We start from the raw sequence: 19,789 nt of genomic DNA, 5'->3' as shown, positions 1-19,789 counted from the left end.
GGCGAGGGAGCAGGGTTGCATGCCGACAGACTGGCGCCACGCTGAAGTGGTGGTCTTTCAGAAGCCGGGTAGGCCCCCAGACCGTCACGAGTCGTATCGACCCATATCCCTACTCAACTTTGAGGCTAAATTACTGGCGAAGGCTCTGGCCAACCGTCTCCTCCCATACGTAGCTGATCTCGTACATCCGGATCAAGTGGGCTTTATGCCGCGCAGGGCGACTCGGCACAACATCAAGCGGGCACAGACGGCCATTGACGCCATAAGGGCGTCTGGGGAACAGGCGGCTTTATTGCTGGCGGACATTGATAGGGCGTTTGACTCGGTCAGCTGGACTTACTTATTCGCCCTCCTGCCACGCCTTAACTTAGGCCCGGTGTTTATTTCCTACATCAAACTACTGTACACTGACCTCACTGCCTCCGTGCGGGTGTCCGGAGCGATCTCGGAGAGATTCTCAGTGGCCCGGGGGACCCGGAAGGGGTGCCCACTGTCTCGCTATCTCTTTGCGTTGGCCATGGAGCCCATGGCCTTTTGGGTACGCATTGACGCACAACTTCGCGGTTTTGTGTGGGGTGGGGGACTCTCCGATAGAATTGCGCTCTATGCAGATGATGTCCTCTTCTTTCTTACTGATCTCAACCCGTCTGGCCCCCGCATTTTGGAAATTATGCGCATATTCGGTGAGGTATCGGGGCTCTACCTTAATCCACATAAATCCACCCTTTGGGTATTGGGCCAGGGTCCCGGTCTCTATCCCTGGGCGTCGGCGTTGCAGGTGGCAGCTGGCAGCTGGGGGATTGAAATTTCTGGGAGTCTTCCTGTCCGAATCCTCTGACATAGCGCAGGAGCGCAATGTGCTGCCGGTATGGGAAAAGGTTCAGGCAGACATCAAGACGTGGTCTCGGATGCCCCTCACGATCTACGGAAGATCTGCGATTTTCAAAATGGTCGCACTCCCGCGTATGTTATATCAACTGCAGAACCACCCACACAGGATAGACCCTCAGTGGTTTCGCCGGGTCAACTCGGTGCTGGGCCACTTCCTATGGGCGGGGTGCGCCACCAGGGTGGCACTGCGGGCATGTTTCTTATCCACTTATTGTGGAGGCCTGGCCACGTCGGATCTCCTATCCTATTATCAGGCCTCCCATCTCTTTGTCCTTAACGAGTGGTGGTACGGGGATAGAGGAGATCCTGCCTATGCCCTTGAGCGCTCGCTGATGGGCGGCGCCACGCCCCACACATTATTGTACTCGGCCAGGCTTCGGAGGGCGTTGCCTCGGGCCACACAGGTGGTCTTCCTGGTCTGGCGACAAGCGTTGCGCCGCATGGGATGGTGGGGTAAATTGACAGCGGAGACCCCTTTGTGGAGAAACGGACTGCTTCCTGCGCTGTCCTCTTTACCAGGCTTTAGCAGCTGGGATTCCATTGGAATCTCCTCCCTTGGACACGTCCTGACTGGGACTACACTTAAATCCTTCCAGGATCTCAGCTCAGAATTTCAAATGCCCAAATCTCAATTCTTTAAATACTTACAATTCTGTCACGCGCTCGCCCCGAGTTTGGTTGGCCTGGAGCAACTACCAGAATTTATTCCCTTTGAAGCCAAGATTTTTATGGGAGACCTGGGAGACAAGAAGGTATCCCGAATCTACCAAACCCTAGTCACTCATTGCCCCGCCTCTTTGCTCCCACTTAAAGAGTCCTGGGAGAGGGATGTGGGCCCCCTTGATGAGGACGATTGGAGGGAGGTCTTGGAGTCCCCACGTGGCACAGCGATCGCAGTTCGTCTCCGCCTGATCCAGTTTAAATACCTACACAGGGCATACTATACTCGGGAAAGATTGTAGGAGGCGGGCCTGATTGCATCCCCGGAGTGTCTGCGCTGTGGGACTGAGAGAGGTACGCTGTTGCATACGGTTTGGTCTTGCGTTGGTCTGACCCGGTTCTGGAACGGGGTCTGGAGCTGTCTGTCGGAGGTGCTGGGGTGGGATCTCCCCCGCTTCCCCCGGTTGGGCCTGCTACATGTTCTGGAGAATGTGGGCGGGAATATTTACAAACGCCACCTTCTGCTGCTGGGTCTAGTGGTGGCTAAGCGGGACCAGGCAAGGGCTTGGAAGAGTGACCGGGCTCCGCCACTATGGGCCTGGAAGTCAGGCCTGGATTATTTTATGGGACTGGAGCGGCCTGTGTTTGAGGCTAGAGGATGCCCACGGAAACACTTTAAAATATGGAAGCGGTGGGCAGACTACAGGGGGTTGACTCTGGAACCTCCAGCTGCCCTGGACGAAGGATTGCCTACTGTAGAGGACCTTCAGGCCTAGAATGACACTCGAAGACTGCTATATCATGATCTAATCACGGAGCTGTTGTGATCACGTGCATGGGGTTAGGGTGTGATAAGGGGTGGGTAGATGGGACACTGGGTAGTTGGGGGGGACTGGGGTGGCGGGGGGTTTGTTTCCCCTTCCCTTTTTTCATTTTCCTTTCCTCCAATTGATTGGGTTGTATGTGTATTGAAATGTGCCTTGCTATTTGACAGTGTCTTCCTGACTATGTAAAACTGTGATTATCCCTTGCCTAATCAACCAATAAAACCTGTTGTGAAAAAAAACCTCAGGGAATTGAAAATGTGTCTTTGCCAAGAATTTTTAGGTGTGGGAGTTTTAATGCAAAAATGGGGAGTGAAACTGACTATGTGGACATGTGATGCATTGTTACAGATACTGCTTTGTGGGATGCCAGGGGGTTGGAACTGAGGGTTTTAGTTGCTCCAATGGACTGGGAAGATGTGATTAGATATTTACGTGGGGCTAACCTAGTCAAACTGACCCATATTCGACTGCATTTTTTAACAATTATAAAAGCTCAAAAATTGATAACAATTCAATGGATTACACACATTCAGAGTAGCAAAACTTTTAAAATACATATAAAATATGTGGCTGACAATAAAACCACTAAAAAACGGCAAGCAGTTAGAATTCATCATATATAATACTTTTCCTATGATGGAGTACTTTCTTCAAGAACATTGCTAAGCGCCAAAGCTACATGCTCATTCTGCAATAGGTGAAGTTTAATCAGTGCTGCACGGCATTGCCTCAACCCTTGATATCTTAAAAGAGGAAGAATTCAAACTTTCCTTAACTCTATATAATATTTACATGATAAAACTAAATGAATGGTGGAATGGTCAGAATGATTATCACACAGACATAATTGCAAATTCCGTGACCACTCATTCATTTTTGGAAAGGTCACAAGTCTCTGAAGAGTGCCTACCATAAATCAAGTTAATAGCCTCCTGTTAAACCCACCAGGTACAAATATTAAATATGGTTCCATATCAAAAGTTGTTAAAATTAGCTTGTGTTGTTTAACACTAGCCTTTAGAATCTCTTCAGATATTCTTATCGTGACCAGTAACTGGAGTCCCTCATTTTTAAGATTCTTTCTAGTAATTGCCTGCATGGATCTTGGATCAGAGAAATATTCTGCATGCCCTAACTCATTCATGAAATCACGCACATACCGAACCCAGGGAATCTTTAAACCCCCTCCAGTTTAACCCAATCTAATAAGATTTCCCTGTTTCTCAGCTAAAGATGTACGGGACACACCCGAGTTGATCCGTGAAAGGGCAAGAAAAAGCAATTTGTGGAATATGTTTTTAAGCAGTTAATGGACACTTGTCACGATAACCCCTGACAAAGGGAGGTCCCGAAATGCATTGGGTGTTTGTGAATAAATCGTGCCTAATGGGAACATTTTTCTCTAGTGGTTATGTTAAAAATGAAAACTGAGAAGCGAATGAGTAAAATAAATTGAAGAAAACAAAGGATAAAATAGAAGAATAGAATGGAGAAAACATGGATAAAAAGTTGAATATGAATTTAATTTATTGGATTCATTTGTAAAATGGCTGTGCAGCTTGAATGGAGTCACGATTGGCTCCTCCCTGTTTGGTCTAAAATTGCAGCGCAATTGGGCGGAGCGCGGAGCAAGCGTGCACGCTGATAAAAGAATAAATTGGCGAAAAGTATACATGGAGTAAATGGACAATGAATGGAAAGGGGCGACCACTCGGTCCCCCCGAACGTATGGTAGGGTGCCCTGACCCCCCCGGGAAACCATTTAGGGCGGGGGGCGTGTCCCGGCTGGTATGCCCGAAGCGGCGTAGCCGGGGCGCGCCTTTTCCCGCCCAAGAGGGGTTGTCCTAGACACCTACACCGTTGGCCACGCCCCGTAGGCGGACCGGAGGAGGGTACACGCCCTCCCGAGGAAGAATAAAAGAGCAACAATCTAAGGAAACATCCTCTTGTTCCTGTGCTTGGAAGCTGCACCTCATCGTTGCACGTGAGCCCGAGACGGAACAAGGAGCCAATTTTGAGAACTTGTAATTTTTGTGTTTCTCCTTTCAGTGATTCCGAAGCTTTGGATCCAGGACCTCGAGTCAAATAACCGTGAACAATGCCTGGCAAGAAGGTCGGAAAGAAGGTTGGGACCGAACAAATGCTTCGCATGCTGATGAAAGACATGGCGGACATGAAGAAGCAGATGGCAGCAATGAATGGTGCGGGTAGACCGAAGAAAGTCATCGGGCCAGCATTGCCGGGAGTAGTACCTGCCGGGAGAGGTAAAAGGGCCAAGAATAGGGCGGCAGGGGGGAGGCTCCGGTTCTCGAGTCACCTCCGGCGAGCCCGGTCAGTCCAGAGGAGGCCCCAGTTCCGAGCCCGAACGCGGGACAGCAGATCCCTGTGGTAGTTACACCCGTTAACGAGGGGGATATGCCTCCCGAGCTGGCCGCCCAGTTGGCAGCATGGTTAGGCAAGAGCAGCGAGGGTGCTGTGGCACCGGGAGACACGGCCGAGGAAGCCAGGTTAATAATTAAGCAGTTGCGGCAATCGAGAGATGCTGCGAAGGCGCCTTGTCCTCTTGTTTCCCCGCAGAATCCCTCGGAGCAGCCGGCGTCGAGCGTTGGAAAAGCAGCAACAACAGATCCAGCTACTGGTTCGGGTAAGCAGCCGTTGCGAATGGCGGGGGAGGGATCGTTACCCTCAAGGAGGGAAAAAGTGGTCCAACATATCCCGATGGATGTGAAAGAAAGGATTTGGGCGGATAAATATGTGAACATGTTTTCGCTGTTGACCGATCACTATGAGATAGAACACGTTAGAAATCAGAAGGAGTTGTTGCATCCGAGTGTATGGCGTGCCAAAATGGCGGGTTTCAGGGTAGACGAAACGATTGCTAATTGGGCCAGAGCGTTTGGGATGTTTACTGCAATCATGGGGGAACGTAGGCCTGAAGTATTGTCGGGATTAGCGTGTTACCAGACACGTATAATGGAATTTTATGAAACGTATGAAGGCAGTCAATGGATGGGTTATGATAACAAATTTCGTAAGGCCAAGGAGCACGACTCATCTCTGACGTGGGATTGTTTCGACTCCATTTCTTGGCAGAAGCAGGTTATGCCGAACGCAACGAAGTCATCTTCTTTCGGCGGGAATGGGGCGGAGCCTTCCCGCCATTATGTGGCGGCGCCCTTCCGGGCGGGCGCCAACAGTGATCAGCACACAAAGAGTAATGGGAACTCGGGTAGGAAAGGGGTCTGTTGGAGCTTTAACAGGGGCAAGTGCACTAGGCCACAAGGGACATGCAAGTTCAGGCATGAGTGTGCAGGGTGCGGACAGTCTTCACACCCCGAGAGTTCGTGCAGAGCCAAGAATGGTGATACAGGAGGTAGAGGGGGGGCTAAACAGTTCTAACATCGACCGAGGGGCACCGTTACCTACTCCTGTTGATATCATGGCTATGATCCCTTGGCTGAACGAATACCCTGATCATGTCTCTGCCGGGGTGTTGCGAGACGGTTTCTCATATGGTTTCCGCATCCCGGCGGGGGATTTCAGGGGGGAAGCACAGTGTAAGAACCAACTATCCGTTCAACAAAATACGGCGGTGGTACAGGTAAAGATTGCAAAGGAGGTGGCCCGAGGTCGGGTTACGGGTCCATATGAAAACCCGCCGGTTGGCAACTTTGTTTGTTCACCGTTGGGAGTAGTCCTCAAAAAATGACCCGGGTGAGTTCAGGTTAATCCATAATTTGTCCGCTCCTAGGGGTCGTTCGGTGAACGATGCGATTGATCCGGGAGTTTGTTCGGTGCGGTATGCATCCTTTGATGAGGCCGTCGCCATGTTGAATCGCCTGGGGCCCGGAGCGCTGATGGCTAAATCAGATATCGAGTCAGCGTTCCGGTTGCTCCCGGTACACCCACACGATCAGCGTCTCTTAGGTTTTGTGTTTCAAGGACGCTACTACATGGATAAATGTATGCCGATGGGTTGCTCCATCTCTTGTGCGTATTTTGAGAAGTTCAGCACTTTTTTGCAATGGGCGTTCACCAGAGCCACGGGCGTTACGCAGGTTATACATTACCTTGATGATTTCCTGTTCCTGGGGGCAGCTGGGGGCACGGAATGTGCACAGGCTTTGAGGGAATTCTGTAATCTCATGAAACGTTTTGGCGTGCCACTGGCACCAGGCAAAACGGTTGGGCCGTCTACTTCACTCGAGTTTCTGGGAATTGAGCTCGATTCTGTAGAGGGGTGCTTCCGTTTGCCCAAGGAGAAGGTAATGAAATTTGTAGCCTCACTTGAAATGTGCCTCGGCGAGAAAAAAGTAACTCTCCATCAGTTGCAGCAAGCTGTGGGTCAGCTTAACTTTGCCCTTAGAGTGATACCGATGGCTCGCCCCTTTTCCCGCTCTATCGCACAAGCCATGGTGGGCCTCAAGGAAGGGCACCACCGCACACGACTGTCAGCAGAGGTTCGCCAGGATATGCGCATATGGCTGGCATTTCTGGCGGATTTCAACGGTCGCGTCGTGTGGAACAAACCGGCAGCTACCTCCGAGGAGCTGGGGTTGTGGACCGACTCGGCAGGGAGTGTGGGCTTTGGCGCCATCTTTGGTAATCAATGGTCGGCACGAACATGGCCGGCGTGGTGGCACGATAGTGGGCTCACAGGTAGCATTGGGTTTCTTGAACTGTTCCCCATTCTGGTGGCCTTGAAAACATGGCCAGATGGGTTTCGTGATCGCACTGTGGTGTTCTGGTCTGATAATATGACCGTTGTTGAATGTATCAATAATCAGGCAGCACGCTGCAAATGGATTTTGAGATTGCTGAAAGAAATTGTCCTGCTATGTATGAGACTAAACGTCCACTTTAGGGCAAGACACGTGCCTGGGGTACTGAACCAGGCGGCTGATGCACTCTCTCGTTCCCACATGCAGGCCTTCCGGGGTTTTCTGCCCTCAGCGGACCTGGTGGCGGCACCATTTCCCGAAGCTCTCTGGTCTCTCGGTGCCCCGGATTACAAAACCTCGTGGGAGAGAGCCTAGCACCCAGGACAAGGAAGGCATATGAAGGGGCGTTCCGTTCCTATTGGGAATTTTTGGGTTCAGCCAGGAGGGAGCATTGGGGGCAGGAGGAGTATGTCCTGAAATTTCTGGTATCATTACATCAGGCAGGCCGATCACTGGCAACAGCCAATAGGCACAGGGCCGCCATTGCCTTCATGGCGCAGGCTCATGGCATCCAGGACCCCACTTCGTCCTTTCTCGTAAGGAAGGCTCTGCGTGGGTGGCAACGCCTTGAGGGTCGTAGAGTGGATGAGAGGCCCTCTAGAGAGGTTGTCTCTGTTAATGTCCGTACTCCCTGCGACATGTTCATCTCAATCAGAGACAGTGCTGTTCCGGGCCGCTTTTGCATTAGCATTCCATGGGGCTATGCGGGTGAGCGAACTGGTAGCAAGGAATAAGCAGGATACGGGGGGAGGTCTGTGTCGAGAACACATTCAAATTAAGGGTGAGACGATGGTAGTCTCAATAGCCAGGTCCAAGACCGATCAGGGAGCGATCGGGGACTGTGTGGTAGTCCAGCGGATTCCAGGGTCTCCCATGTGCCCGGTAAAATGCGTGGAGGAGTATTTAGCGCAGAGGGCGGCATCATGGGGAGGAAGCTTGCTGAGGCACACCGACGCCACCCCACTGACGAGGTTTCAGTTCCAGCGGGTGTTAACAATGGCAATCGCGGCAGCGGGCTTGAACGCGAGCGATTTCGGGACCCATTCCTTCCGAATAGGGGCTGCTACAGAGGCTACAGCCAGGGGTCTGAGTGTTGAAAAGGTGAAACAGTTGGGGCGTTGGTCCTCGAATTCTTATAAGAGGTATGTGCGGTTGCACATGTTGTGAAGCTCATGTCATGCACTCACGCTTCTTGTTTTCTGTTTGGTTTACAGTTTCGCGAGCAGGCTTTGCGGGGCGGACTGTGCAGTTGACCCGACACCTGGGGACCAGCGGTCAAAGAACACCGGCTGAGGGAAGAGTGGTGTGGGTCGTTGGCCACTCATACGTGAGGCGAGCCGCGGACGTATTCAAAGCAGGTGACATGATTCACGTGGCTGGGGAATACGGGTGCAGGGTGACCTTCCACGGAAGGGGCGGACTCTGTATTGACCAGCTTCAAAAATTTATGGAGGGACTGCTAGGGCGGATGAGGTCACCGCCGTCTGTAAACATAGTACATCTTGGGGGCAATGACTTGGTAACCATTGGTCGACGAGTACTTCTCGAGTTAATTTTATCCACAGTGAGTTGGTTGGCGAGAAGGGTTCCGGGGTGCACGATTGCATGGTCACACATGATTCCTAGAAGGGTGTGGCGGGGGGCCCTCGCTGTGTCAGCTTTGAATCAGTCGGTAAAGAAAGTTAATAACAAACTTAGTAGGTTGTTTCGTTCAGGCCAGTTGCACTGTATTCCACATGGATGTATTCGGGGGGACCATATGTATCTTGAAGATGGGGTCCATTTGTCCCGGGAGGGGAATGTATTACTCATAGGAGACTTCTTAGCTTGGTTAAAGAGTTTGTGTAGCCATGACCTTTAGTAGGAGTTTGTGGGGGGTCCGGATAGCCGGTCAACTATCCGGCCTGTGGCGGTAAGGTCATGATCGGTGAGCAGTAATTGGAAGATCCCTAGAGGTGGGGGGCCACCCATTATGGATGGGAGCGACCGGGGGGAGGCGGCCATTGGCCCCTCACACGGGGAGGCGGTACCCCTCTAAGGATGGGGCCGCTGAAAGGGAAGGCGGTCATAGGCCCCTCCCTGGGGAGGAGGGGCTACGGGCCCCTCCTGGGAATTTCCTGGGGCCAGGACATCCGCGACGGCGGATGTGGTAAGCAGTGTGGGGTGGGAGGGGGGTCTACGCTACCTTCTAGACACCTCACACGAGTCTTCCAAAAGTCAAGAACTGTGTCCGTCTTCCCATCATTGGGGATTGTGTTGGGAGGGGGTGACAGGTATCCCGGCCATATGGAAAGGGGCGACCACTCGGTCCCCCCGAACATATGGTAGGGTGCCCTGACCCCCCCGGGAAACCATTTTGGGCGGGGGCGTGTCCCGGCTGGTATGCCCGAAGCGGCGTAGCCGGGGCGCGCCTTTTCCCGCCCAAGAGTCTTTGATATGAATAAACTTTATTTGTAATACCCATCACTGACAAAGAAACCGGAGTGGAGACAGCAGTTACCCCATTAGCTCAGTCAACCAAAATATGAAAAAACAAAAGTTTCCAAATTTTGAACTGAGGACACTCAGAGTATGACAGCCTGGACATGGTAGATACGGTGAGGACTCTATGTTTGATTCATTTTTAATTCAAAATCCTAAACCTAGAAAGTTGACAAATGTAGGTGAAGTAACGGAATATGTTGCAATCCATTCACAAATGTCTGTAAACAATTCAGGAACATATTAAAAGTAGAAGGAAAGCAAACCTCTCATCATTATGAGGTGGTTGCAATCCAGTGCTAATACAAAATGTTTAACTATCTTTGTGAAATATCATTAATGGCAATTACTATCAGCCAAACAAGACAAATTATTGTAGATTGTGTAAACTAGCTAAAAAAAAGTCTGCCCTTTGCAGAGTAAGGAAAAGGGGATGGATCCCCCAAAGACCCGTGGTTCTCCACCATGGGCGTCCGAAGGGGGGGCAAGGAGGGGCCCTTGCCCCCCACTGGATCGCCATTTCGTCCGGTGTGGGCCCAGTCAGTGACGCCCCTAGTCCATCATCCTTTTGAAATGGTGCCATTGTTCCAGGTCGCAGCCCCCTCCATTGGGTGGGAAGGGTGCAAGGGGGTGACCAAGAAGGGTGCAAGGCAGAGGGCAAGAAGGGTGCAAGGCATTGGGCCAGAAGCGTGCAAGGTAGAGAAGAGTGCAAGGTAGAGAAGAGTGCAAGGTAGAGAAGGGTGCAAGTCGGAGGGAGTGAAGGGTGCAGCGGGGAGGGGGAGAAGGGTGCAAGATGAAGGGGAAGAAGGGTGCAAGGCAGAGAGGAGAATGGTGAAATGGTGAAAGGTAGAAAAGGGTGCAAGGAAGAGGTGGCGACGGGTACAAGGGGGAGAAGGGTACAAGGGGGAGGGGGAGAAGGGTGCAAGGTGGAGGGGGAGAAGGGTGCAAGACAGAGGGGGAGAAGGGTGCAAGGCAGAGGGAAAGAAGGGTGCAAGGCGGAGGCGGAGAAGGGTGCAAGGCAGAAGGGGAGAAGGGTGCAAGGCAGAGAAGGGTGCAAGGAGGAGTGTGAGAAGGGTGCAAGGTGGAGAAGGGTGCAAGGCGGAGGGGGAGAAGGGTGCAAGGCAGAGGGGAAGAAGGGTGCAAGGCAGAGGGGAAAAGGTTGCAATGCATAGGGGATAAGGATGCAAGGCAGAGGGGAGAAGGGTACAAAGCAGAGGGGAGAAGGGTGCAAGGCAGAGGGAAAGGGTGCAAGGCAGAGGGGAGAATGGTGCAAGGCAGAGGGGAGAATGGTGCAAGACAGAGGGGAGAATGGTGCAAGACAGAGGGGAGAATGGTGCAAGTTAGAAAAGGGTGCAAGGCAGAGGTGGAGTAGGGTACAGGGGTGAGGGGGAGAAGGGTGCAAGGGGGAGGGGAGAAGGGTGAAGGGAGAAGGGTGCAAGGGGAAGGGCGAGAAGGTGCAAGGCAGAGGGGAGAAGGGTGCAAGGTGGATGGGGATGAAGTTAAAAATGTGCACCCCCCAGGAAACATTTCTGCAGACGCCCATGTTCTCCACTGATGAGGACAACATACTTCCTTTTCCCATGAACATGCAAACCCAACAATCTCTTTGGAATGCAAAGTATGGCTCCTTCTCAAAATCGATTCCACAATAGAAGTCTTTGGCTCAGATGTACTATTATACAGGATGCAAAAAGTGTCACAAATGGCAACTCTAATTTGTGTGACCAGAATATTATTTTGCGAACCAACCTATGTACTAAGAGGCTGGTTCTCAAAATACTGAATCAGAGGGGTTGCAGAATGACCTGCCCAATAAACATTAATTAGGCAAGTCGGCCACTCCTCTCATAATGCTACAATCACAAGGGTGGTGTCATCCAAGGAGCACCAGATCATCATCTCAAAATTTGCATTTCAAAATTGAAAACTATTTTTTAAGCAGCCACATTTTTGTAAAGGAAACAGGGATTTTATTTTCAATTTGGAAAAACGTGAGTGAGAATTGACAGTGGTCCAAGAACGTCAACAAGTACTGTCCCATATCACAGTGGCCTTTTCCCGCCAAACTCATAGAGAGGGCCATGAATTAACAGCTTAAGGAATATATCGACTCACTTAACTGGCTAGACGAAACACAGCATGGTTTTAGAGCCGGACACAGTACAGAGTCTGCCCTGATCAAATCGGTTGAGGAAATCAGGAAAGCACTGGACAAGGGTGGCACGGCTGCCCCCATTTTATTAGATATGTTGACGGCCTTCGATACTGTCCGCCATACCATCATGGTGGAGAGGCTAACTGCAATAGGAGTGCACAGATCAGCTCTCCACTTGCTTAAAACTTTTCTGGAAGACAGGACACAATTTGTAGCCATGGATCTGTATAAACCTAACCCTTTTCACAGCTACCACGTGGAGTACCACAGGCCTACGCTATAAGCCCTACCCTCTTTAATGTATACATCGCAGCTCTGGGTCCAGTTGTAAGCTGTTTTCTCTTTGCCCTAACCTCTTATGCCGATGAGACACATATTGTCGCAGCAAACACGAAATAACCCTACATCATTAGCAAGCAATTTAGTGATTGCATGTCAGCAGAAAGTTCTTGGATGAGTTTAAATTGTCGAAGGCTAAACAGTAGCAAAACGTTGGCAACAACTCCACTTTCTGGTCCCTTAGCTGGTGGCCAGCAAATCTATACACATTGCCTGAACCAGTCGGAAAAGCCAAAAAGCTTGGGATAATTATGGATAAGACGCTCTCCTTTGCCAACCAGATCAATGCATTGACATCATCCCTCTATTTGTTCTTAAGAAAAGTCTGAAATATTCTGACAAATATCCCAGAACATTCTCAAAAGTTATTCACATCGGCCTTGGTACTGGCAAGACTAGATTATTGCAATGACCTATACCTCAACCTCTGGGCTGAACATCTTAGAAAACTTCAGGTATTGCAAAACAAAGCGGCTAGAGTTCTAACTCGCACTGCCAAACATGTCTCAGTCAGGAAAAGCATCTGCACTGGCTACCAGTGAAGGAGAGGATCCAATTCAGGCATTGTGCTTTGGGTAACAAGTCTTGCATAAGTATGGACCACAATATCTTGGCCAGAAACTCAGATAGTACTCGCCTAATAGAGCACTTTAATCTCCTACTCTAGTTCTATGGTGGTACCAAAATTCAACTGAAAGACCCGAGGTGGCAGAAGTTTCTAAATAGGAACCACAAGAATCTGGAACAAGCTTCCATTACCCATTCGATCTGCCACTTCCCTTCTTGATTTTAGACGTGAGCTGACTTTCGGTAAGAAACCTGCCCCCTGTCTGATCACTGGTTAGCGCCAGGACACCGTTTGGTAACAGTGTGCTTTATAAATCTCCTACATTGACATTGACATCCCAAGACCACTGCCCACTCCTCTGAAGTCACCGGCTAGATTCTAAAAGGGGAAGGTGTGCAAATGCTACCCCTTTGCAAATTATTATTCACCCCAACGTGAAAGTCAGGAACTTAGCAATGCTTCTCAGACTGATCAGAATAGGTTTCAAAGCATTAGTCCATATGGTACTGAGTTGAAATTCGGAAGGGATAATCATGATTCTTCCAAATTCTGATTCATCTCCATCAATTTATAAATCCATTTTTAAGGTCAGGAAAACTTTACCAACTGTGTAAATGGGTTTAGTACTTACTAAAATATTCTTACAGTCACAAACCTGCTGATTTTGTGAATCAGGGGTTTGTGACTGCTAGAAATGTTAGTGCGTCTGCCCCCTTGTTTCTTCAGAAGATGGTTACCCTGCCATTGTCTCACATTTGGTGAACATTTCTTTTAAGGATATTGTAAATTATTTCACATCATTCATCTCTTTCAAAAAACTCAACCATCATTTAGGCACAACTTTGGCACACAGACGGTAGAAATAGGAGCCTCTCTACTTGTATTTATTTTCCTCTAAGTTAGTTCCAGTTATTCAAAAATACAGAACAATACAGTATTTATCACCCATGAAGTCCCATTTTAACAAAGACACAGAGATGTCTAAAACACAAAGCCATGTTCATCAACTGTAAGTGTACATAATCCACCTAGTATAAAAGAAGCAGAACTTTAACTCTGATTCTTCTATTTGGGTCATGTTTCAGTAGTCCAATAGATCCTCCTAACAGTATAAATGTTCCAATTAGAATTGTAAAATACTATAATATGAGCCTTTCACCTTGCACTACTGTGTTTATTTCAGTATGATAATATTTTAGTTTGGCAGAATATAAATCAACTTTTGCATAAAGGTGTTATTGAGGTTTCCTGTTCAAATTCCACTGAATTCCTAGGCAACATATTACTGATCAAAGAGCAAAGCAAATACTTGCAGTCTGTAGTAAATTGTTGCCTTTTCAATTTTGACATCCTCTCCTTCCACATTAAGGTAAAAGAAAATATTATACTCAGGGATTCACTATTGCACGGGGATCAGATGGTAAGATTTGGCCCAATGGATGTCTTTATATCCATCTCAATCTCATTGGATCATAGGAAATTGGCTGAATTTCATTTCAGTTCTGTTAGTTCACATAACCACTCATACAATTGGCATTTACTCAACCCCAGAGTGTTTTTCCTAAAATAATAGATTTTTTTTATAACTGACCTCAGAGACTATGGATATTGCATGTCATTGTGTCTCAAAACATTGCTTTACTGCGTTCTCCAAATTAATGACTACGTCCTATGCAAAGTAATGTTAGAACTATTCAGAAATAAGGAGTTTCTGTTTCTAGTAATTTCGATGACGGCTACCAAAATCCCAAATCCCATTGAATAAAAAAGATATTACTATTCTACTAAAGTTATTGTTTCACATGTCTTTAAGAAGTTTGGACAGAATACTGTGACTCTATGCAGCACCTATGTTAACCATATTTCTAAGTCATCTTAGTTTTTGCCAGCAAATCAAGGTATCAAATACAGAATTGATTCTGTTGTATGAGGAAGACAGAGCAACATTGGGCTGGCAGCCCCTACTTTCATGTAATGGCAAAACTATTGCCTGGCCATACACATAGTTCATCTTTGAATTTTATGCAAGCATATCAGGAGTTGGTGTCTGAAGTGGCCATTTCTTGACTAGTGAGACATAGTCTCAGAGGAAGTCCAAAATCAAACTAATTGGTTATCATTACTTGCAGGTTTCCTTTGAAATTGTCACCTTTTTAAAAACAAGAGCCATTGTTAGGTCCTAAGCATGACACATTTACTAGAAGATTGGCGCAACAGCTGTCCGGGGTAACAAGATCAAAGTCCCTAGAAGACCTAGCCAGGAGTTCCTAGGAATTCAGCAAACATATAGAAAGTGTTATTCTGCCAGAAAATATTCTCGCAACGCACATAATATTACCAGATAGGCACTCAAGATATTTTATGGAATTCAGCGACTGGAAGCTTCACATTTCTGTCTTCTTATAGCTGAATGCTTGTTAGGATCAATTGACATTGATCTGCTTATCTCATGATTAAACAAACCACTAACAAAGTTTGTTAGTTGGAGACCAAATTCAATGGGTTTGGCCTTTAATCCAATTAAAGTGGAATGATCTATAGATATGCTTTTACTGCTTTTATCATGATTTCATATGATCCTCCACTCCAGGGAATTGCCACATTGGCCGGAACCTTTTTTCATTTTGTATGCTCTCCTTCCTCTTGTGGTCTCCTTGTCACTTTTCTTCCTTGCCTCTCCACCCACTAACGAATTTCCCCCCTTCCATCCTGCCCTCCTTTTCCTACCTCTCCCCTTTCTCGCTCGTCTTTTGGGGGTGGGGGGCAGACTGTCATTGATGCATCATGTCCTGGACTGTTGATCAGTTTTCTCTGTCTCAATAAGGATGATATTGGTATGGGATTTCCATTGCCACCAAATGTTTAAAATGTTTTTGTTCCATGCTGCTCTGCCCAGTAACTATGGTTGGCACCCTGGCCCTCTTACTTTGCCCTTTAAAGCCCTTCCAGCTCCACCACTTCTATAAACATCCTGAGATAACTTAGGATACCCTTCTATGACTATTCACTTCCACCCTTGCCCCTACCACTTTCTCCTGTGCCCTAATCAGTGGGCATCTAACCTCATAGCCACCACCTATACCAAAGATGCTTCTCCCCTCTACCCCTTCTTTGTTCCATTTCATAGACCCCCTGCCTTGTGCCCTCCATCATGGCTAATGTGATCAGCTGGAGGGAGCCTCCTGCCTATCCCTGTCTATCCCTGCCTACGTACACCGGTGGGACTTCAGACACCAGCCTAAATCCCCCCCTTAGTTACACACTCCCTCTCCCCACTTTGGTACTCCTCACCGTCCCGGTACGACAACTTAGCCGGCAAAGGTGGACTACATGGAAGTATTACCATGCAACCACTTCTGCTTGCGTTTCTCTACACAGGGCCACTTCCTGGCATCCCCCCTTTCCTCTTCCACACACACTCTCCACACACACTCTTTCCTCATTCTTCTCCCTCCTGGTCAGACTAAGCGGTTATGGATATTGTCTCCATGGATATTGTTGATACCCCACGGCAGCCACAGACTCAAAGGGAAGTTTAGATGCAGTGTTGACAAATGAGAACAAAGCACCCACCTTTTCTGCTCTTTCACTAGTTGATTGTTCTAATCTGATGCCACAACACCTGCTCTTCTTCTTTCTTTCTGCCTCCTCTAAATGTCCCTAATCAGGGTGACAGGGATCTCTTGTGCAACCTTTGCAGCAACCATGGACTCTTTGAATTTCTGGCATCACCTTCACCCGATAGATAAGAAGTGCCCTTTTGTTTCAGCTGTCCATGCTATACAATTTTGCTTGAGTTATATTCTAGCCTCGCACAGGGCTCCCTGACCAACTGAGACTGTACCATTTTTGAGGGCTTCCAATTGGACATTGCCCAGGTCTGCCAAGGTAGTGAATGGAATCTACAGGCCCTATACAAAAAACCTGGTGCTTCAACATAGCATGATATGGGTCCTCCAAGAGCAAAAGCAACTGCAATGCCACATGACCACTTACCTATCACACAATTGAGGTTCTCTGATGTCATCCCATACCCTATGGGCCACAGCCAAAGCCACCCTGCATGGTCTAATGACGAGTGATAAGGAAGTGGCTAATAAACAGCGAGCGCTGTGAGAGCCTCCTTTAGAAAAAGATTTCAAAATGCACAATCAAGCTTATACTGCAAGGCCATCAACGGCAACCAGATGCAACTTGGAGAAAGCCTAATTGAACCTCAATTCGCTTAACAAGCCTAAGATGGAATTCACCCTTTGTGAACTCAAGGCCTGCCTAAATATGTACACGGGAAAAAACAGGAAGAATGATGGCTGTGCAACTCCGACAGAGGGAACTCGCAACAGCCATCCCAGCCATCAAAGACGGCCATGAAATTCAGGAATTACGAGCTATCCCTGATGCTTTTGTATCAATTTATCCCAAACTGTATAGCTTGGTGAGGATAAAACAGAAGATTTCTTAGTAATCTCACTCTACCTAGTCTCATCAATGATGGCAGGGCTTTCCTGTAGGGGGAGATCACCAAAGAGGAAGTGGCTCTGGCTATCTCCAACCTCCTGTATAATAAAGCTCCATGAGAGAAAGGGTTACCAGGCGAATTTTATCAATGGAACAAGGTTGATGGGATGGACTAACTTCCTTCTGCTTTCCAGGAAGCAGAGCAAACTGAGTCTGTTTCCCTCATGACTAATAAGGCAGTAATCACAATTCTGCTAAAACTTGGCAAAGAACCCCTGCTTTGTTGAAGTTAACATCCTATCTCCCTCCAAAATACGGACACCAACATTTTAACTAGCATTCTGGCTACTCTTCTCAAATATGTTATTCTGATCCTAATACACGACACCGAATGTCCATTGGCGCTACACTATTATAACCATTGTTCTAATAGTGCCGGCTCTGGCTACCAGGCGTTTTAGCATGCTGCTGAGCTGGGGGCTGATCTCACTGCATTGGGGGCTAATTTCGTTGATGGAGAACTGCGTGTGCTTCAAAATAAACAAAGCAAAACGAATTTTGTTCAGCACATGCAGGTCCCTATCAAGGAAATCAGCCTCCAGCTCGGTAGCATGCCAAAACATCCGGTAGCCAGTCCAGCCCTGATTATAGCTCTTCATCACAAGCCTCTGTAATTTCCAGCAAACCTAACCATGTGAAATGAATGAAGGTAGCAAGCAGTTTGTAATACTAAAACATTTACCTTGTGCAAGTCACAAAAAATCCACCATGTGAGTGCTGAGCTTTGCACCCCTCAACAAGATCTGAATCAAAGAGTGATCCGATTGTGAGACTGAAAAGAAGAATTTCCCAAAACGGGAATAAAAAACATAAGGGCACCAGACTATACTGTTCACAAGTGTCTCCTAATCTAGAGAATGTAAAATGTGAATTTCAAGCAATAACTTTTGTCTGCCTGGGAGGGAGAGTGGGTTTGCCAATGTATGCAGATAAGACCTGAAAATGCTGTGAAGTTTAATGACCAAAAACAGGGACGGACCAATGACCGTATTGTTATTGTTATCGTTACATGCATTTATCTGCGCTCAGCTACTCCAGAGAGTGTCCCGGTGCGAAACCTGAGAGGATCGTGTGCCAGAGTTTAAAACAAGAAGGTCTTCCGCTTTTTCTTAAAGATCCAGGAATCCTGGATGGTCTGGAGAACCAGTGGCAATGCGTTCCACTCCAGAGCGGCTTTCCAGACCAGAGAGCATCCACCAAGCCTTTGACGCAAGAACCGGGTGATCTGAACCAGTAATTGGAAGTAGGAGTGCTGCTTTCTGGCAGGGACTTCAAAGGAGAACCTCTTTTGCAGATAACTGGGCCCCCGGCCATACAGGGCGCTGTGGGCAATCAACAGGACTTTAACTTTAATCCGCACCTCCACAGGAAGCCAATGCAAGTCGCACAGATGGAGGCGCACGCTACTCCTTCTGGAGAGATCCAACAGGAGGCGGGCCGCTGAGTTCTGCACTACCTGGAGCTTGTTCAACAAATAGCCAGGGGTCCCGACATACAGCGCATTAGCGGGGTCCAGGTGAGACAGAATCAAAACCCAAACCATGGTTTCCTTTGCAGCGTTTGGAAGAAGAAGGAGAAACTTCCTCACTATTTTTAAAATGCCAAAGCAGGAACCCGCCAATTTCTTAATCTGGGATGCAAAGGTTAAGTTCTCGACGAACCATAAACCCAGATTCTTTACAGCGATGCCCAACAAGCATGGCAGGGAAAACTCTGCAGATCACAGTAGCTCCCTGAAATTGGTCGGGAATTCGCCATACAGAAGTATCTCAAGTCAATTCAAGTCAAGTCAAGGATTTATATAGCACGCTACATTCCCGGAGGGTCTCAAGGCACTTGAGGAAGGGTGGGAAATTACTTGTCGAATATCCAAGTTTTAAGTTGCTTTCTGAATGCTAGGTGGTTCTGAGTGAGACGAAGGTGAGTGGGGAGTGAATTCCAGGTTTTAGCTGCGAGGTAGGAGAAGGATCTACCTCCCATGTTGGTTTTATTGATGTGAGGTAAGGTGGCAAGCGCTTGGTTGGAGGAACGTAGTTGGCGAGAGGGGGTGTAAAAGGAAAGTCGTGTGTTGAGGCATTCGGGTCCAAGTTCGTAAAGTGCTTTGTGTGCGTGGGTTAGGAGGCGGAAAGTAATCCTCTTATTGACGGGGAGCCAGTGGAGGTTTTTTAGGTGATTAGAGATGTGGTCTTTACATGGGATGTCTAGTATGAGTCTGGCTGATGCGTTCTGGATGCGTTGGAGTTTTTTCTGGAGTTTTGCAGTGATACCTGCGTATAGGGTGTTTCCGTAGTCCAGGCGGCTTGTAACCAGTGCGCGGGTGACTGTTTTTCTAGTGTCAATGGGGATCCAGTGAAATGTTTTTTTGAGCATGCGAAGAATGTTGAAGCAAGATGATGAAACGGCGTTGACTTGTCTGTTCATAGAGAGTGAGGAGTCCAGGATGACGCCCAGGTTCCGTGCGTGGTCCGTCGGGATGGGTGCTTTTCCAAGTGCCTCTGGCCACCAAGAGTCATCCCAGGCGGAGGGGGAGGTACCTAAGATAAGGACTTCTGTTTTGTCTGAGTTAAGTTTCCGACGGCTGTGCTTCATCCACTCGGCTACATCTTTCATTCCTTCATGAAGGTTGGTT

The sequence above is a fragment of the Lissotriton vulgaris genome, chromosome 6 (assembly GCF_964263255.1).
Source record: "Lissotriton vulgaris chromosome 6, aLisVul1.2, whole genome shotgun sequence".
Lineage (NCBI taxonomy): Eukaryota > Metazoa > Chordata > Amphibia > Caudata > Salamandridae > Lissotriton > Lissotriton vulgaris.
This window is presented reverse-complemented; position numbering follows the sequence as displayed.